An 18,117-nucleotide genomic window follows, 5' to 3' on the forward strand; every position below is an offset into this window, starting at 1 on the left:
CGTGATATACTCTTAGTTTAGGGGAGTAAAAAATCTCACCCCAGTCTTCACAACTGAAGTGCCGTTAGTGACTGAGTCCATCTGGAAATGGCTCTCCTCCACATATTATTACACGGGTAACTTCATGGCGTCCGAAGACTCATTGTGGGCAATCCATTATTTACATAATGCCTATCGTACTTCACCTTAAAATTATTCACTGATGAAAAATTCACAACTATCTCAGGCAACCCATTCACTATTCTCCAGACAAAAAATTTATTCCTGACATCCTTACCAACCACACTTCCACTGGTGACCCCTTGTTCTCTACCTTCTTGCCATGTACTGAAAAAAAAAAAAAAAACCCTCAATTGTCAATCCTATAAAACTCCTTTAATAATTTACATATAGACAAATCGGCCCTTCAGAGCACAAACAATTTACAGACAAAAGATACTTGTTGTGGTGGATGGCAAATGGCACTGGTGTAGTTGATTGGTAGTAGAGGTTTGGTGGTGGTGGAGACAGAGAGTTGTACATTAGGTGTCCTCCCGCGATGAGTCTTCGGACTCCTTGGAGGTGTCATGAATAATAATAATAATTTAAATTCTTCCATCATGTCTCCTCTTTTTTGCCTGTTAGTTAATTTTTGAAGTGCACAGACTGTCAATTTATTTTCATAGGGACAATTCCATAGACATATCACAATCTTTTCACCTGCTTCTGAATCATCTGCATTATTTCTTCATCTCCATGACATCCAGGAGTCAAGATCTGTGCACAGTAGGCCAGACATGGCCTTATTAAAGCCTTACATAAGGGAACAATAATCTCTGTATCCCTGCTCGTTAGTGTGTTTTTCAACACCATGCAGGGGAGAATTCTTTACTTCTTTCTCAAGCTCATTACTTGAGAAAGAAGTAATATTTATTTGTTAATAAATGCATGCATTTATAAGCATTCCATTTAGGCTTTTATTTTTGTAGACAGAAGATGTCTTAAGCTTGCGTGGCAATAATTGAGCTTTGCATTGTGTATTAATAATATTAATTATTAACTGATGCTTGCTCGTCTCGTCAAAGCTGCCTTGGTTTGCTCAGTTGTCAGAGCTTCCAGGTCCTTGCTGCAGCACTCTGATTTCATGCGTGTGCATAACCATTTCTGCTCCCTTCACGTCGTCTTAAACAGAAGGCCATATGCCAGTCAAAGTAGCTCTAGCTAGAGCTTCAGCCAGCCTTTACAAGGGTGTGTGTTGCTTGGGAAAATTAAGTTACAACCAACTTTTTATGATGATGTTATTGATCAGTTCATAAAGAAGAACCATAGGGTAGAATTTGTATTCAAGTAGCTAAATTGAAAAAGATAGAATATCATTTGTAAAATAAATGTTATATTTGTATGATTAAATGTACATAAATTTCTAAACATATAGTTTCAAATGGTCAGTAATTCATTATTCCGCTAATCAGACTTCAATCCACCTCTCACTCACTGAATGATAACAAGAGCAAGCGTGAATTTCAAGACCAGCATTTGCCCCTGACACCATGTGATACTGTTTTGGTTGCCTTTGCAATATTCCAACTAAACTTCAACACCCTTTCTTATATAGAGAAACCTGTGGAGTATTCATAACTATAAATTCACACATATGCTACAGTAATTAACTTTTTAATAATATGTAAATATTTCTTAAGTATCATAAGACATCGGTACAGTTATAAACAGCAATAGGAATTATATTCAAAAAGCACATTAGTGCACATGCTTACATCCTTAAACACACTACTGTATACTTAGAGGAATTCAAATGTAAGCGTGCACTAATGTGTTTTTTTAATATAATTCCTATTGTTTATAACTGTAGTGGTGGTGATTGATGTCTTATGATACTTAAGACAAAATATTTACATATTATTAAAAAGTTAATTACTGTTGCACACATGTGAATTTATAGCTTAACACCTTGTCCACAATCATACCACAAGAGCCTCTGTAGTTCAGTTAGTATAGATGAAGCCCTTTGGTTGGAAAGACCTGGGTTCAATTCCATTCATGACGTGAGGAACCTTTATCTGGTCTCTTTTGACTAAAGGAGAGTTAGCCAGTCTCATATAGAAGTAGGATTTTTTTCACCCAGAAACTCAGGTTTTTCGTCTCTCAGAACAGGCAAACTGGCCCGTGAACACACACATGGATCTGCAATCATAAAATACTTAATTCCCTCATTAGGAGGGCTCAACCAGTCCTAAGGGATGGTGGAAGAATGGAGGGAGCGGTACTCTCCCTCCATTCCTCGGGTATATTTTCCTGTTGGCAAACTTTCATGAACAGGTCCCACAGCAGGTCAATTCCCTCTTTCCCCCACTTCCACTGGAATTCTGTCGCGGCCCACCGATTTTCCATTCCTCATCCTCTTCATGGCCTCCATCACTTCCGCTCTACTGATGTTCTGCACAATCCCCTCAGAAGGCTGCCCATCTCCTCTGTGAGTGCTTGCATTTTCCTCATTCAAAAGTCCCTCAAAGTATATTTTCCATCTGTTTCTTATGTCCACATCCCTCCATAATACTCTTCCTTCAGCATCTTTGATCTGCCTCACATGTAAGATGTCCTTTGCTGCTTTATTTCTACATTTTGATAGTTGGTAAATTTTTCTCTGTCCTTCCTTTGTTTCTAATTGATCATACAGATCTTGATATGCCATAGCCTTTGCCTGTGCCACAACTCTCTCTCTCTCTTGGCTTCTCGCTTTCTCTCTCTGTACACCTCTCTGTCCTCTTCTGCTCTTGACTCATCCCACTTCTGCTTTGCCTTCCTCTTGGCTGTCACTGCTACTTGTACATCATTATTCCACCACCAACCCTCCTTCTGCTCTCTAATCTTTCCAGATGTCTCGCCAAGCACCTCGATTGCACAGCTCAGGATTACTTTTGAATTATGTTTCCACCAATCTTGTACACTTTCCAGTCCATCCGAAATCCTCTCTAACACCCTCTCCCTAAAACGATTCCTCACACTCTCCTCTTTTATAAGCAAAACCACTTAATTGTCTTCATCCCATGGCATCCAGAGGTTCTTATCTTCGATCTTATTTTAAAGTCTGCGCACAACAGTCGGTGTTGCTGTGCTACTTGATCTGTTGGAATTACTTTACAATTTGTCACAACCTTAGTCTCCTCTAGTCAACTCCTCTAGTCAAAATGTAGTCAATTTGTGAACTGTTGTTACCACTCCTAAATGTTATCAAATGTTCTTCCCTCTTGTAGAAAAATGAGTTCACAATTGCCAGATCAAACGCTACTGCAAAGTCCACAACCCTCTCTCCTTCCTGGTTCATCATTCCCACTCCGTGGCCACCATGCACCCTTTCACAGTCTATTCTGTCTTCCTATGTGTCCGTTCAAGTCTCCTCTGACAATCACCATCTCATTTTCTTCCAATTCCCTCATTTCTTCATCTAACATGTTTCAGAATTCATCTTTTTCCTCTGCTGTACAACCAACTTGCGGGGCATATACACATAATGCGACCACCTGCTCTTCTCCAAGACCCAATTTCATTCGCATGATCCTGTCGTTCCTTCTACCCACGTCCAGTACTTCACCCTTCATTCTGCCACACACCACAATTCCTACACCATTTCTTCCCTCGTTATTCTCTCCAGAGTAGAACAATTTATATCCATCTCCCAGTTCCTTTGCCTTCCCCCCTTCCACCTTGTCGCCTGCACACATAAAATGTCCAGCTTCCTCTTCCTCATCATGTCTGCCACCTCTCTTCCCCTTCCAGTCATGCTTCCAACATTTAGTGTTCCCACTCGCAACATGTTCTCCACCTGCTGGGCTCGCTTCTTTAACCGCAACCGCCCTTGATGTGGTAGCCCTCGTCCACTTCTCGCAGCTGTAGGGTGATGTGGCTGCGCGTCGCTTAAGGGGTACGCCCTAGCCCTTATGTCATTTTTTCTTTGACTCATATCATAGTTTGAGCTGGCATTGAAGTTTTCCAACCAGATGCCCTTCCTGACATCAACCCTCGCATTTATCCGGGCTTGGGACCGGCACCTATTGAGGCTAGCTTGCCTCCTTCGGTGGCTGCATAAGACGAAATGACTTGGCAAGATAGGAAAGACTCACCCCTAGCCCTCGAATACTCTAATAGCATCAGGGGGAAGGAGCAAGGAGAGGAGAAAGAAGCAAAGAAAGAAGAGGAGGGACCAGTCTACAGAATAATATAACAGATATATATTACATGAAGTAAGGCATGGTCCAGCATCTGGTACCTTGGGTTTGCCATGCCCGTACTCACTAAAGTGAGCCCTTGAGGTATTTCCTGTATCATTGATATACACATTAAATAACAGAGGACCAAGTACTGAGCCCTGTTGTATACCACTGATCAGTTACCTTTTTCTGGACTCAGCGACTCCATAAACTACTTCGATCTGTCCATCAGCCACCCTGCAAAATCTAGTTATATCACTGAGTAGTCATTTCCCATTATCCAGCTCCATTGTTGCTTTATTGTAAAAAAGTAAGCAAATTACTAAGACAAGACCTACCTTCAGAAAACCATATTGTCCATTATAGAGTATCATATTCCTATCCACCCGGTCCTGAATTCTTTCACCAGACAAAGCACTCACAATCGGCTCTGACAACTGATTCCACTTAATCACTACTCCTGAGATACTGATTGGTCTATAATTTGCTACTTTTGTCTTGGAACTTGCTTTGTGAAATGGGACTGTTTTGCCCTCTTTCCACTCCATTGGCACCTTCTCAATATGCAGGCTTAAATTAAACAGCTTAGTCAGGGCAGGTGCAATATGCTAAGTGCCTCTATTTTCCTATCAGTCAGTGTCATCACTTAGATCAGTGTTTCTCAACTTGGGGCGTACGCCCCACAAGGGGGACAATTAGAAAATGTACATGCACATATTTATATTATACTTTTTTCAGAACTTGGCTGACTATTATGCTAGAGGGGGGGGGGGGCATCAAGCCCTTTGAGACGTTAGAGGTGGGGCATGATCCAAAAAACGTTGAGAAACACTGACTTAGATGGTACAACCCTGCAAAATGCTCGCTTAGTAATTTAACTGTTTAGTTTGGTTCTGTTACCCACCATCAACACTTTGTCATTCTTCTATAGTCATTCCTCTTTTTACTTGCAACATAGATAAAGAACTATTTAGGATTTCTTTGGGCCTCATCAGCTAGCTTTCTGTCATAACTAGCTTTGGCTTTCCTTACCATATAGATAAGGAAAATCAGAGCGGTATAAGGTACAGGCAAGAAAGAAGGCCTTCTTGCTTATGCCTTGTACTACTCACAGGCATGCTGATCACCTTTTTCTTTATAATCATTCCACAATCTTTTCTTTGTATGCAACTTCTGCTTAATGAAGCTGTTCATTCATCTAACTCCTGCCTGATTTCTGATTTATCCTTCTGACTCTGAGTATTATTATTATTATACGGGCACCTTCATGGAGTCTGAAGACTGATCTCAGGGGACCCAATCTATCCATGCAATCTATCATACCTCTCCTTGAACCCATTAACAGACAAAGCACTCACAATTGGCTCTGACAACCCATTCCATTCATTCACAACTCTCCAAGCAAAAAATCTAGTCCTCACATTCCTACTGACCACATCTTTATTCAGCTTCCAGGAATGACCTCTTGTTCTGAACCCTCTAGCCAAGTGCTGAAACATTTCCCCTGCATCTGTCCTATAAATGTTTCTATCTATCCTCTCTTTTTCTCATGTGAACCAACTTCTGCAATCCACACACCTTCAATCTATCGTCATAGGGAACAAGCCACTCACCATCTTTGTCACTCACCTCTGAAATCTCTCCACTGCTTCCTCATCCCCAAGAAACCTACGGGACCAGACTTGAGCACAGTAATCCAGATGTGGGGTATCAAGGCCTTATAAAGAGGAATGACAACTTCCTTATCTCTGCTTGTTCGTGTGTTCTTCAATAGCCAAGCAATCTTATGGGCTACTTTGGCAACCTTAGCAATATGTCCTCTAAACTTGAACTCTCTGTCTACCACCACTCCTAAATCTCTACCTTCATCTCTTTCCTAGAGAACAGTACCATCACAGTATACATTGTGATACTGCTTTCTTCAAATGCCCCTTGATTCCCTCTCATGTACCTTCCAAAAATCTTATGCCAAGGCACTTCTGAAAGCCTACTCCTCAGCTTGTCATAATCACCTGCATTGTAATTCCATATATCCCTTCTTAGTAGAAAATTCTGCATGTCTGACAATCTCTCATGTCAGGCTACATGATCACTTTCTCCAATCTGTGGCAGTGTAGCTAGATTGGTTAGTGTTTTCTGATGCAGTGATCAGATCCAGTACTCTTGAACCTTGTATCCCCTCCATTGCATGTTGCCTGTAGTAAATATTTTTCAGCAGCTGTATAAATTCGATTTCCTTCCCTGCCTGTGACCATTCCTCCTCCCAATCTATGAAAATATGAAATTCCCTATAATAATTACTTGACCTCTATTTGAATTGGTTAAATGTGCAGTAGATAGGAATTGCTGTTGAGGATAGAGCTTTGAGATCAGATATAGATTTTATAGAATGGCCTGTAAATAAAAATAGGAAACTGGACATCAAAAATGTTCATAATATGAAATGTTTGTTCCAATCAAGCCAGAATTTTGTGGAAAAAGAATAAGTAAGAGTAACTGGTGTTATATTTGTAGCATGCAATCATTCATAGACTACACATCAATTTGTGAAATTTGCTGTGTTTTTTTCATTTTTTATTTTATAGCAAGTTTTTCACATGTGATGAATTGTTTTTTTGTTTGTGAAGGTGTTTCAGGTTTAAAAAATAAACTAGGGAAAAATTAAAATTTGGTACTTGGAAAATATATTTCGAGTAAGCTAGGTTTCATAACTCAGCTGATTATAATGACATACTTTGGTTAGAAAGACCTGAGTTGGAATCACATCTAGAACATGAAGAATATTTGTAAGTCTTAAACTGAAGGGCGAATTAGCTGATGTCACACAAAAGCATCAGGTTTATTTTCCTCCAGATACACAAAACAGGCAAACTGGCCAGAGAACACATGCGATTAATAGATGATTTTTTTTTTTTTTTTTTTTTTTTTTTTTTTTTTTTTTTTTTTTTTTTTGAGAGAGAGAGAGATTAGTGCAAAGTTGTCATGAGATAGGTTAGCAAGCAGTGGTTATATAGCATAGATTAATGTAGTATGGAGCAGCTTCCTGCAACAAGAAGGTTCACTAAGTCTATACAGGTCTATGGAATGTGGGATATGAGGATAGATTGAGAGAATGCAACCTGCAGAACCTTGTGAATAAAAGAAGGTCGAGGGGATTTGATTGAGATGTATAAGTTGGTGGGGGATTGTTGCCAGATTAATCTGGAGGATATTTTTCATAGGGTAGAGGGAGACAAGGGTAGAACTAGAGGCAATTCCTGGAAGCTGTATAAGAAGAGTATGAGCATGGGAGTGAGGAGCAGGTTCTTTGCATGGAGAGTTGTTGGTGAGTGGAATGCATTGTCTGAGTGGTGAGTGCAGAAATCTTGAATGGATGTAAACTATGATTCTTAGAAAATTTCCAACTGCTGAAAACAAACACTCATTTAAAAAATAAAAATAAAACATGCAAGATGTTTGTTATGGGACCAGATGACAATCTTATCTTTTAACAAGCTAATCCTGAGCTATTTTGCACTAAATGATTTGACTCATTATCATGAGGTATGATCTGGCCTAGCAAGGCATGTGTAATTGATGCACGTGTTAAGTGAACATCACTTTTCATTTTTTTTAGATACATGCAGCTTGTAATAAGGAATTGGAATTGTCATGTGATATCTTTCTCAGTGTATGTGAACACACAGTTGCTTAAAAACATTTGAGAAATTGTACAATCCAGAGCTGTGTCATTTAAGAACTCTTGCTTGATTAAGGTTGTGCTGGAGACCTTCTTTAGCAGCATCTCTGTTGGCCTGGATTGTCAAGCTGATGAGAGGGAGACAGTGTATGTTGATTTAAAAATCAAGAAGAAAGATCACCTACACTGATTTGTGTGTGTGTGTGTGTGTGTGCAAATTCTATCCATAAAAATGGATGGAATTTGCACGTTGTAAATCTATCATACATAAATCTATTTGTACAATTTTAAATCAATCATATATTAGTGCTGTGGATGGGCTATGTAGGTTAGGTAATGTAGAATTTTACCAATAAATAAGTTTGGCATTACTTAATATTTGAATTTCATATAAGGAAGGAACACACTTCCTTTTAGGAGGTATGTTCATCAAAGTTTGAACATTTTTAAGGTCACTTTGGGCCTTCAATAAGCAGTGATGGTCACATGCCAGGTTATGAAATTCATATATCGAATACATCCATAAATATAAGTGTGAGGAACAAACAGCAATGTTTGTATGTACTTTTGTATTGACTGTTATGTACTTTGTATTCCATTCCTTTGAATTGCTTGTTGTCTACACTGATGATGTACTATTAATTTGTATGAAATATTTGTACCTTTATTTCATTAAAGTTAATTACTGTGGTTATCGTGTACTTTATTATTTATAGTTATGCCACAGGTACCTTTAAAGATTAGAATTATTATTTAACAGCAATGTTGCTCACCTTAATAAGATGTAGGCCCTTCTTTCACTGCACTCCCTGCAAAAATCCACAAGCATATGATAGCGATCAGTGGAAATTTTGGACCATTCTTCCTGTAGGCATGTAATGAGATCCTGGACTGTTGTGGGGTGGATTACCTTGACTTCACCTGATGCTCCAGCTTATCCGACAGATGTTCAGTAGGATTGAGATCAGGGCTCTGTGGAAGCCAGTCAAGTATGGTGATGTTCATGTCCATAGACATTGCTGTTACAGCAGCAACCTTATGACATGGTGCATTGTCTTTCTGAAAGAGACAATTGTCAGTTCCATAGAAATGTCACAAAGTAGGAAGCATTGCATTGTCCAGAATGTTCAGGTACCGCTCAGAATTCAGTGTTCAGGGCACTACAAACACTGCTCTGAGGCCAAGCCAGGAGTATATCATCATACTGCCACCTCTGAATTTCATAGTTGGGGTTATGCACTCTGGTAAGAGATGTTCACCGGGCATCTGCTCAGTAGAGGGTGTAGACATGATTTGTCACTTCATAACAGCTTTTCAAGCATCTACGTACCACTATACACTCTTTGTACCACTGAAGACTATGCTGCATATTGATTTGGGTAATGTGTGGCTTGCATATTGCATCCTACCATAGAAATCCATGTTGTGAACTTTGAAGTTCTGAAATGTTTTTGTGTAGATTCATGTTCTAATCAATGCTCAAAGCTTCACATTTAATGTGTTGGCCGATGAATGGCAGTTTTTGAAATATTATCCTTCTTAGTACCCTATGGTCACGTTCGGCTTGTGTGGTGGGTATCACTTGCAGTTGACTCCCTGTACTTCTATTAGGATGGTATCACTGAATGTTGACCTGAGATTATCCAATTTGTCAATAATTTGCTGAATAGATAGACCTGCTACATGGCATCCTATTACAACGCCTCTTTCAAACTCTCATTTTCCTTCTCACAGCCATTTGACTGGACACAGTTGCACTGACTTTGGAGCATCATGTTCCTCCAATTCATGCTGGCTACAAACATGTGACTTGTTATTTGGTGCATTGCACCTTGCCCATGCCCATGGGTGTGTCCTTTGGCTTCTTTCCAAGCTTTGTGTGTGTTCATTCATATTCTTTTTTATCATCTATTTTCTTGAGTACATACACCTATACCAAAAATATTTTTCAATATTATGGGACTGTTTTCTTTATTTCCTGATATTAATTTCAAGTCACTTGCTATGATCATTAAAATTTTTTTTCACTTATATTACTAAGTACAAAAATGCATGATACTTTAGTGCAGGATTTCTCAAACTTTTTCTACGACGGAACACTTCACAAATCCTGAAATGTTCACGGAACACCTTGATTAGTTTGTAATGTATTAATTAATAATTAATTGGTAATTTAGTTTATTTTATTGTTAATTAATCATTGATAATTACTTATTAATTAATTAAACATCAATTAAACCAACATTAAATTAATTTGTGCTGATTTTCATTGACATATCCCATTCTGATCACCAAAAATTTAGTGAATGCAGACTTTTTCTCCTGTGTGCTGGTTTTGTAGGTTAGGTAAACATAAATAAAATAAATGAGTAAATCTAAGCGTTAAGAATAAACAATCATTTATTGTCAAATGTTAATTAGTAAAAACAAAACACATAAAAATAGTAAAAGTATATTGCAAATTAAGTTCTTAATGACTCCGATGTTTTTGGGTCTTTGAATTACAAATTCTTTTGATATCAGGCACAATATTAGAAAGTTGAATTCTCATATTTGGTGTAGTGTCGAATCTGCTCCTGGACTTTGATTTGGTTGCAGCATAATATGAAAATCCTGCCTCGCATAAATATGTCGTTGTAAAAGGAAGTAAAACAAAAATAGCTAGTTTTGACACACTTGTCCAGAAATCGTTTATTGGCAGTTCCTTGTATTTTTGTTTTAAATCAGAGTCACTAATTAAATCGATTAGATTTTCATAGTCACTTGTGCTGAAGCCTTCTGGCTTAGCTGTCACTGTAAATGGATTCAGAACCCAGGAATTGTCCTCACTGGATTTTGGAAAATATTGCAAAAGGGTTGATTGCAAGTCATGCAAGTGTTCTAAAATTACGTTAGATACTTCTTCATTTACTTTAGAATTTATTTCAGTCAAAAATTCATGCAAGGTGGGAAAACAATCAAAATTTTTCTGTTCAACTGGAGAAATCCAGAATTGCAACTTCCTATCAAAAGATGCAATTTTATCTCTTGTATTAAAAATTGTAATATTCTTTCCTTGTAATGATAAGTTAATTTCATTGCACTTTGTAAAAATATCTGCCAGATACACAAGACTCATCAACCATGAAGAATTTCTTAATAATTCAATAAAATTTTGTCCTAAATTATATGACCCATCTCACTTCGATATGTAATAAAAGTGCGTCATGTGCACTACCCATTTCATCACACAAAATTTTAAATAATCTGGATTGAAGTGGTCGAGATTTTACATAGTTAAGCATTTTTTCGGCTTCATCCAAAATAGTTTTTAAATATCTACGAATTCTTTTTGTTAATAGTGCTTGTCTATGCAAAACACAATGCTTTTTGGTGGCTCTTGTAGCTACTTGCAGGATACGTGTTACAACTCCCTTCCTCTTTCCTACCATTGCTTGAGCACCATCTGTACAGATATCAATATTTCTCCCAACCGATTTCCTGTTTTGCAATATAATTATTAATACAGTTGAATATATCTTCTCCGGTAGTTTTTTCTTGATGATATTCGAACATGAGTAAATCTTTTTCAATACTTTTATCAAATATGTAATGAGCAAACACTAGTAATACAGTGAGTCCTGCGACATCTGTAGATTCATCCATTTGCAATGAATATTCACTGCAGTCTAAGTTGATGAATTAGCTCTTTTTCTATGTCAGCAGAAAGATCTTTGATGCAGCATGAAACAGTATCATTTGATAATTGTTCTGCATCTATTTTTTTAGCAACCTGCTCATTTAACATGCATGATACAATGTCTTTCACACAAGGCTTAATGAGTGTCTCACCAACTGTATGAGCTTCACCATGAAGTGCAATGCGATAACTCACGCAAAAAGACGCCTTTGTTGCATTTTCAGTTGTAGCAATTGTAGCCATTTGAAGTTTAGATTTTTCTAGCGAGTCACGTCATCTCTTAAAAAAATGTATATATTTTCCTTTGTAATCAATGTGTTTCATTTCGAAGTGCCTACGAAATTTAGCTGGAGCTAAAGAACTGTTTACTAGTATTTTATTACATAAAACATCAGGAGCATGTGTATTGCCAATACACGTAAATCCATAATTTAAATAACGTTCATGGTACTTCCGTTTTGGTCTGTTCTTAGACAACTCTTGTTCTTTAATATTAGCTTTTGAAGAAACCACAGTTTGCAATTCCATATCTTCTCCAACCATATGAGTAGATGTGTCAGCAGAAGTACTTGCTCCTCCTTGTGTTAAAGTTTCTGTCTTTAAACAAGAATCCATGGGTATTTTTTCAATAATATTCAAATTCCAATATTTGTCAGAGCTATAATAAAAACAAATAGAATTTTGTTGCAAAGGTAACTTTAGTATGAAAAACAATAAGATTATAAATAAGAAATGTCGAATAATATAAAAGTAAATGAATAATGCAAAATAGTGAAAAAAGACTGCAACACACAAAAGTAAATATGAATTGTAACAATACTTGTAAGAAAAGTACTAAACCGTGTCAAATAATGTAAAAGCAATTGTAATAAGAATGATTTGATAAAATGTTCAGTAACAAAAATTAAACAGTTCGAAATAAATCGGATATTAATTATAAAATTAGTTAAAAGAGTAAGAAGAATTCTTTTTTTTTTTTTTAAAGTCGCCTCGCCTACTCCCTATATACGGGAATAAAAAGGCGTTAGCTGATTTTTTTTTACGAGGGCCCGGTCCCAACAAATTTACTCGTAAATACCTTTCCAAATTTTTTTAAAGTTCATACATTAACATAAGTATTAATAATTAATTATGGCATAATCATAAATTAGTACACTTATTCATACGGTGTGGCATGTTGACAAATATAAATTACATTTAAATTAGTTATCAATCACTGGACTAATGAAATGTTGTAGCATGTCATAGTTTATTCAGGCAAACATCATTAAAATAATTTGTGCTGATTTTCATTAAATTTTCCATTCTGATCACGAATTATATTTATAATATAAGTACTTACAAGTGAATGCAGACTTTTTCTCCTGTGTGCTGGTAGTTTTCCCCTCCTTTTGTACATCCTGGAGATCTTTGTAGGCTTCAGGTGGATGACTCACTATCTGTTCCATCACAAACACCTTCAGTGAGAGATTTCTCAATACCAAAATTAAACAAAGTGCCTTGTCTCTTATTCATATCAGATTTTAACTGTGTATTCCTATTACTTTTAAAAAAATCATAGCACTCCGGTTTCAGAACAAGCACTTACACACTGCAATATGAACTTGCGAAGAAAGTATTCAGTAGTAATAGATTTGAGAACCGGATACAGACTACCTTGATCTTCAATTTCAGTGGAAAAATTTGCTGATTGTCACTGATATTTGCAACGCAGATGTTATTTCGTTCAGTTTTGAGAACACGCCGCCCATTGTTGTAATCGGCTTGCAGGCAATTTTTATGATCGGTCATAAACGGCGGTATTCTCTTTCCCAATTGTTGAAAGATTTCAATGTGTGAAAATTAACAATAATTCATGAATACTTCCATGTTTAAAAATATGCTGCTTGGTCACTGACATTTGCAACACAGATGTCATTTCCTTCAGTTTTGAGAACAGAAGATGTAACACCAATTGTTGTAATGGGCTTGCAGGCAATTTTTATGACTTCTCATAAACAGCAGCATTCCCTCTCCCAAATGCTGAAAGGCTTTCGATGTGTGAAAATTAACGATACATAGATGTTATTAGGTGTTCTGGGTCTGAGCTTTTCGACATATTCACGAATATTATCCTCCTCGGAATATTTTTACTATAAAATATTTATTCATGAAAAATGCTTAGAAAACTAAAATGACAAATTTCAGAACCTCGCGGAACACCTATTCACCTTCCGCGGAACACGGTTTGAGAAACCCTGCTTTAGTGGTTGACTCAGTGGACATTTTATATCCATATATATGAGCAAAAGTAGATATAATTAATGTTGTTCACAGCTTGGTCAACAAATAATGTTATTTTTATGTATTTGGAAGTTTTGAATATTTTTGTATCATAGGGTCTATTCCTGTTTTGTGGAAAGGTTGAATTAGGAAGTAGGAGAAGATGACTGTGCTGCTTTGCATCAAAGGATTTGTTAAGCACTCTACTCATTTTTATTACATGAGCATCTTCATGGAGTCTGTAGATTTGTTGAAGGAGGCACTAAAACAACAATATTCACACAATATCTCTCATACTTTCTTTGAGCTAATTCACCGACAGAGTGCTCAAATTTGACTCTGGCCACCTATTCCACTCATTTACCACTGTCCTTTCTGCTACCACTCTCTTAGCAAAAAAATCTAGTCCTCATCCCTGCTAACCACACTTGTTTAATTTCTAGAGATGACTCCTAGTTTTCCCTCTGTTAGTCATGTACTGAAAAATTTCTTTATCAGTTCTGTAAAAAGATTTAAGTAACTTATGTCCTTATAGATGAAACCCTCAAGCGAACAGTATGGCCTCAGTTTCAACTTTAAAAAGACAAAAATCATGATAATTTCAAGAGAAAAGAAAATACCAAAAATATGCATCAATATAAAAGGAAATAAATTAGAACAGGTATAAAAATACATATGTACCTCGGACACTTGATCACAGAGAATGGCAGGACAGAAGATGAAATTAGAAAAAGGATTGAAATTGCAAGGTCAACTTTCAACAGTATGAAAAATCTACTAACATCTAGAGAATTAAATCTGAAAACAAGACTAAGAATCTCCAAATGCTACATATGGTCTACATTATAATATGAAGTAGAGACATGGACACTCTACAATCTGAGTGAGAAAAAACCGGAGGCCTTTGAAATATGGATGCTGCGAAGAATTATGAGAATATCATGAAAAGACAAATGAAGAGGTACTAGAGAGGAGCCTGATGAAAGAAATTATAAAGAGAAAAGTCAGATATTTTGGATATATTCTGAGACATAACTGCCTACAAAGGACACTTCTCGAAGGAACTGTTGAGGAAAGAGGAAGACAAAGACTGGTGTGGATGAAAAATATAGAAGAATGGACCTATCTCTCATATGAGGAATGTAGCAGAGAGGTGCAGAATAGGACATGATGGAGACACATGGTAGTCAATCTCCTGGAGGGAGAAGACTGACAGGACAGGATGGCCTTATCATACCTTCCCTTTTTTTGCCAATTGGTCAATTTCTGTGGCCCACAAATCTTCATAAAATTCTCTAGACCTGCTGCCATCTTATTCACTTGTTTCTAGATCTTATCCATCTCTTTCTCATCCCCAAGCAAACCGGGTGACCATAATACACAATAGTGACTATGGGGTTGTATTGTATCAAGGCCTTATAAAGATGTATTACCTCTTTATCTCTGCTTGTCAGTGTTCTTTCATAACAGGGTAACCCCAAGCTATCTTAGCACTTTTGAAGTATACCCTCTGACATAGCCCAACAGCAATCTCAAACTCTAGCTTCAAATATTTGCAGCTAAGTTCCATCAATGTAATACACAGCTGATAATCTTTTTACTACAAAATGGGTAACCTTAAACCTTGCTACAGTAAACTGATTGTCATTCTCCTTTTCCCATACTGTCTGTTTAAATCATCTTGCATGATCTTTGCATTATCTTTATAAACTATTGTGCTACTCTGTTTTGCATCAGCAAACAATTGAATATTTCCACTTGGATAATTTTCTATATCATAAATGTACAGAATAAATAGTGGTCAGACTATAAAGCAAACTATAAAAGTGGTAGCCCATGGATGAATGGTGTGCTGGAGTGACTAATCTTCAGAGTGTGGAAGCCTCAAGAAAAGCATACAAACAGGACCACATACAAACAGGCCCTGTAGCATACTGTAAGTCACAGGCCTTCTCCTATACTTCTTCTTCTCAATAGATTACTCTGATGTCTATCCATCAGCCACCTTCTTATCCACATTAGCCACTTTCATATCCATCCCATTTTACTCCAGTTTATGTAGCAGTGTTCTGTGTGATGCCTGTGCAGAGTCCTGCAGTAGATCAAATAATTATTAAAAAGTTCGGTAATGTTGAAATATTCTGAGCTGTGGAATCCAGATGTTAAGCTGGTGGCTTTAGTGAATCACCAGGTTATATTTCTTGTTTCCCTTCCCTTTCCTTCTCCCTACATTTCAACTACTGATTTTGCTTTGGTCTGTTTTTAAGCTTCTGTGATATATTTCATTAAGGAAAAATGTGATGAAAGAAGTAATAGTTTATAAGATAGATGTCAGTCAGGATTCTTAGATTTGGTTATTGGGATGCTGTGTTCAGCCTCCTGTGGACTGATGCTGCTAAGTAGGCTGGCATCTGTAATTTCTATTCTTCCTTTCTATGATTTGATTATTGTTTTCACTCTCACTCTGAATTGTTGAAATAACTTTTGCCAGAATGAAGGCTTCCACCTCCATTTCACTAGAAATGTCTCACCAGCTTTCTTCCAAAGGCAGTTCCAAACCGAAAGAACTCAAACTACACATGCTGAACATTATTATTATTAATAATATCTGACCTCTATGGAATCAGAGAACTCATTGTGGGAGGTCTATACTCTCTCATGCAAAAATATCATTGAACTGCATTAAACCCATTCACAGTTTCTGCACTCTTTCAGTCAATGCATTCCACTGACCAGTCGTGCTCTATGCAAAGAGCCTAGTTCTCGCCCCTTTGCTCACCTCTTTATATAGTTTTCAGTGATGGCACGTTGTTCTACCCTTGCCTCCCTCTCCCCTGAAAAATCTTTGCATTAATCTGGTAACAACCCCTCATCAACTTATGTCTCATTCATATCCCCCTCTGCTTCTATTTATAAGGCTCTGCAAGTTTCATTCCTCAATCTCTCCTCATATCTGACATTCCATAGACCTAACATTAATTCTCTAGACACTCTCCAATACATCCCCTTGAAAACCAGGTAACCAAATCTGTGCATGGTAGTCCATATGTGGCCTGATCAAAGTCTTATACAAGGGCACCATAAGCACTTTGTTTCTGCATGTCACTGTACTCCTCATTATTGCCATAATCTGTTGAATGTTCTTAGAATTTTAGCAATGTGACCCTTAAACTTCAAGACTGTCCACCATCACTCCCAGATCTCATCTCTTCCACTTCGTTCAGAATTTCCCCATTAATTGTATATTCTGCATCCCAACCTTGCCTACCAACTTTCAAGACCTTGTGCTTTGCAACATTAAACTGATAGTTCCACTCACTTGCCCAAGTACACCAATGTATATGTAGCTCCTTTATCCAGTAAATTTTATCACCTTGTAATATGTAAGCAGATTGTTAAAGCATGACCTCTCCCTAACAAACCCATGCTGACAATCATAAAGAATACTCCTCTTATCAACCCATTTCTGAATCCTAGACTCCCCCCCCACCAATTTCTCTAACACAATTCATCCAACAACCCCTCCCACACACAAATTGGCTTATAATTTATAGCCTCAATCTTACCCCCCCCCCCCTTTATGTGCATTGGAACAGTTTCTTCCACCTTCCATTCCTTTTGGGCGTTGCCTGTTGCAAGACTCATTATTCCACAGGTGTACCAAAGATGCTGTTAATCCCTAGAGCATTCTTTCAAGATGCCACAGTGTATAGTCAACTCCTATTGCATTGTTAACATCAGGTTTACTTATTTCCTCATATACCTCCTGCTCATTCAACATTAGTCCCTCTTCCTTCATACTCTCTACACTCTAGCTTTGCGTAATGTTGCCTTCATGAAGATGAAATACACTGATAAACTTCTCATTGAATACTTCAACTACAAGTTGAAGGTCCTTATACCAGCTTCAACTACAAGTTGAAGCTGGTATAAGGACGAATTACATATTTACCTGTTTATGAAAAAATTTTCATGACTACAGCCAAATATGAACATAAATTTATTGTCGGCATACTAACACAGAAAATGTCTTCTAAATTTCGTGCATGTTAAATTGCAATAAGTTTTTGGCAAAAGTTACACATTTCCTAAGGATATAGTTAAGGAATTAATGTGCATTGCTTACAGAAAAGTATGCAGAGAGACATTTCAGTATGGAATATGTCCACCTGGAATTGCGATGCACTTCTCACACATGTACCTTGCTTAGCACCAAGTGATTCAAGAGTTCTTGAAGCAAAGCGGACCACTCCTTCAGAGCAAGAATAAGGTCTTGTTTGTTTTCTGGATGA

At 37.3% G+C, this 18,117-nt stretch overlaps 1 protein-coding gene across 1 annotated transcript in view; it reads left to right on the forward strand.

Annotated features, from left to right (window-relative positions):
* Positions 1–18,117, forward strand: part of NO66 (Bifunctional lysine-specific demethylase and histidyl-hydroxylase NO66) — a 295,812-nt gene that overhangs the window by 333 nt on the left and 277,362 nt on the right. The gene's annotated exons all lie outside the window — the stretch shown is intronic.

Source organism: Typopeltis vanoorti, chromosome 17 (assembly GCF_054136105.1).
Source record: "Typopeltis vanoorti isolate ZY-2024b chromosome 17, IOZ_Tvanoo_1.0, whole genome shotgun sequence".
Lineage (NCBI taxonomy): Eukaryota > Metazoa > Arthropoda > Arachnida > Uropygi > Thelyphonidae > Typopeltis > Typopeltis vanoorti.